Source organism: Piliocolobus tephrosceles, unplaced genomic scaffold (assembly GCF_002776525.5).
Source record: "Piliocolobus tephrosceles isolate RC106 unplaced genomic scaffold, ASM277652v3 unscaffolded_964, whole genome shotgun sequence".
Taxonomy (NCBI): Eukaryota; Metazoa; Chordata; class Mammalia; order Primates; family Cercopithecidae; genus Piliocolobus; species Piliocolobus tephrosceles.
In genome coordinates, this window is record NW_022337207.1 from 7,700 (window position 1) to 11,196 (window position 3,497).

The 3,497-nt window shown below is 48.5% G+C and overlaps 1 long non-coding RNA gene across 1 annotated transcript; it reads right to left on the bottom strand.

The window, feature by feature from the left end:
* Window positions 1-2,686: 2,686 nt before the first annotated feature.
* On the bottom strand, window positions 2,687-3,332 carry LOC113220360. The gene is made up of 2 exons (XR_003307248.1): window positions 3,194-3,332; window positions 2,687-2,893 (listed from the first exon to the last, which is right to left on the bottom strand). It is a non-coding gene; the product is annotated as an uncharacterized LOC113220360 (long non-coding RNA).
* Window positions 3,333-3,497: the final 165 nt, after the last annotated feature.

A 3,497-nucleotide genomic window follows, 5' to 3' on the forward strand; every position in this document is an offset into this window, starting at 1 on the left:
GGGTGAAAAACTACCTATTGGGTGCTATGCTCACTGCCTGAGTGATGAGATCATTTGTGCCCCAAACCTCAACATCACACAATATACCCATGTAACGAACTTGCACATGTACCCCCTGAAACTAAAATAAAAGTAGAAATTATTATTTTTTTTAAATGGGTCCTGCGCCAGTAGCAGTGGCTCATGCCTGTAATCCCAACACTTTGGATTACTGGAGGTCAGGACAACAAAACCAACCTGGCCAATATGGTGAAACCCTGTTTCTACCAAGAATACAAAAAAAAAAAATTAGCTGGTCATGGTGGCAGGTGCCTGTGATCCCAGGTACTTGGGAGGCTGAGTCACTTGAACCCAGGAGGCAGAGGCTGTAGTGAGCCTGGCTGTGGTGATTCAGAAGGAGATGTTTTGTGTGATGGCTGAGGTGGGGGCTCTTCAGAGCCTCTGTGGGAAGGAGGGTATAAGCCGTGGTGGTGGACAGAGTTGCAGCTTTCTGCTTCTTTGCCCTATTGTCTGGACCCACAGGTGAACAGTACCAGCCTCCATCCCGACCACATGGTCTGGAGACCTTCACATCTCATGGTTCCATGTGAGTAAATGGACTGGGAAAGCTGTGTGGCCTGAGGACATGCAACCACATGGCCTGCCTCTCACTCAGTATTTTGTCTTGGATTTTGAATAAGCATTTTTTTGCTTGTTAGGTGTTTTTGTTGTTGTTGGTGGTGGTTTATTTTACACTGATCACTTGGAAGAAATCCCATGGTTATCTGTGATTTTCATGCCCTGTTTCTGCTGACAACTCTTCTGAGTGGGGTGGCTCACTCTCCTGTGTAGAGTCTACGTGGCCCAGGTAGGAGGTGGAAGCAGGCGTCTGGAGGCCATTGGGATCCTTATGTCTGTCTCTTGGCTCAGGTAACCAGCTGGGCTTTGATAGGAATGATCTGAATGGAGACAGAAAACAGTGGAAACTAACAATCCCCACCCAGTCCTGTTTATATGAAGCATTTGGTTCTTCCCTTGACTCTTGAGTGACGATGACATTCAGATGGGACACTGACATTATGGTAAGAAAGGGAAAAAGTGTAAGTTTCTTCTCTATCTGTCTACTGTATATACTTCTTCATAAGCAGACAAACCCAAGGCTGTAAGGTGAACTAGGGTCTGCGTTTGGATTCTATGAAAACCAAATCCATGTTGAACAAACTAATGTTTTTATGCAGTGACTTTCTGGGTAAACCGTGTGTATCTGTCCATTGTGTGTGAGCGCCGAGCCCTGTTTTCCTCTGAAGGTAGTAAGTGGTAGCCGTCTCCTCACATGAATCACACATCTGGAGCACAGATGACCCTCTTAAGGTAATTGTTCTGACACATTTACTGTTTACCAAACAAGTGTCTGATGCATACTTGGGTGTATTCCACAGCATGTGGACTGTGGTCCCCTGTGCTTGCCAGGAATGCTGTGCTCCATGTAGAGGTTTTACTCTACTCATCACTGCAGTTTGCATGCTCCTCCGTGGACACTTGGAGACTTGTGCTCTGTTCTCTGTAACTGGAAGTGCGCTCTGAACTTGTCTGTCTCCCTTGGCTGTTCTAGGCCCTTGGTACCAGCTCTCTGGGGTGTCCACAAGCACTTGGGACAGAAGGTGAAGGTGGAATTTTAAAGAGCAGCTTGCTTGGATCTTCAGTGTCAATCTTGACAAGCTACGGCCCGAATATGGGCCCTCTCAGAATTGTCAAGGAGGAGGTTTTGCAGGTGCCACAGGTGCCACGGGCCCTGCCTCACTCTGCTGTGTCCAGTGGGTACAAGCCAGCCAACGTGTGGCCAGAGTGGCTGGATAGTGTCACGGCCTTCAGATGTCTTTCCTTCCACCGTTTTTGAAGAGTCCCAAATCACTCACCTGAAGTGTTTCAATGGCAAGCAAGTTTTATGAAAATGAATCCTTCCTCAGTTAATTGATCAAATGGGTGAATCCTGACCCTCTCTAGTTTCTTTCCCTGGTCATGTGGGGAGCTGGTGTTGGCTGTGGGATTCACTGCAGCGTCCTACCCCAAAGGCAAAGAAGATGAAAATGAAGAGTGCAGAGTTGGCCTTGATTCCCCCGTCACAGTCAGGCCTCCGCTATGGTAGGCCGGACATCTCTCTAGCTGCTCACAGAGATGGAACGAGGGAATTGAGGGAAGAGTTACGGGGCCAGGGAGATTTACTTGAGTCTGATTTTCCAGGTGAATGGGAAGGGGGGCTTTGTACAGGGTTTGGTGCTGACACATTCTTGGTAGAGGCACGTCATCACCAATGGCATTTGTCGTTGCTGTATGTTAGCAATAAGACTCAGCTGGTCAGATGTTTTGGGCCACCTTGAAGATGCTGACACATTTTCTGTGCTGTGATTTTTTTGTGATTGTTCTGAAGACAGAGTAGCTCTAACCACTGTGAGTAGCCCAAATAAAAATCAATACCCCCCGCCAAAGACCACCTTTCTGAAACACACTTTTCTCTAGAAAACAGTGCCCCCTTTCTCCCAGGCTTCTTATTTTTGGATTCCATCTCTGTGTGTGCTAATCTAGTGTACCATGGAACACATTTTGGGAGCCGGCGGCTCTGCTTACCTTTAAGGGGGACTGTCGTGTCTGACCTGAGATTGGAGGACGCTTTCCAGTGTGAAGGAGTGTGAGGGAGCAGGCACAGACACAGTGAGAACAGGGTCATTTTATTAGTATAGAGACTGCAGAGGGACCCGGGGCTTTAGCTGTTGGAAGCCATGGTGTTCTTAATCCAGGTCAAATAGTTGTAGACCTTGGTGTAGACTCCAGGCTTGTTCTTCTGGGCACAGCCATCGCCCCAGGAGACAATGCCTTGGAGCTCTCCGTTGCAGACCACGGGGCCACCAGAGTCACCCTGGGGTGAAGAAGGTACAAGTTGTATGGAGAGATGGAGGAGAAATATAGCTATATTTACTCTGAACCTTAAAAGACCCCTTTGCAGCCAGCTTTGTGGCTCCACGTCCTTCTCATGGTGGCCCATTCTCTGTTCTTCCTAAGCAGACAGCATGCAGCCCAAGGGAGCCTTCCTGACTTCTCACTGGGGGCACTGCAGGGAGCATCCTTAGCCCCACCACCTTGGGAGTTCAAATCTTTTTCTCAAGTGGGGCCTGGGTATCAGTGGGAGCCTCAGCATGGGAAGGGTTTTCCAAATCACCTGGCAAGAATCCTTGCCTCCCTCAAGGAAGCCGACACAGAACATGTTGCTGGTAATCCTTCCAGAGTAGGAGGCTTCACACTTAGCCTGGGTCAGCACAGGAGCTTCCAGGCACTGCAGCTCATCTGGGTAGTCAGCTGTGAGGATCAGGAGGCGATCAAAGAAAGTAGAAATGTGGGTCAGGCTTTAGAAGGAGACAATAATCTAGGATGGAACATTGAAGAGGAACACTGCCTCTGGGGAGAACTCCAAAACAGAAGTCCTGGAAAGGGATTCTGGTTTTAGTTTCCAGAATGACCACTGT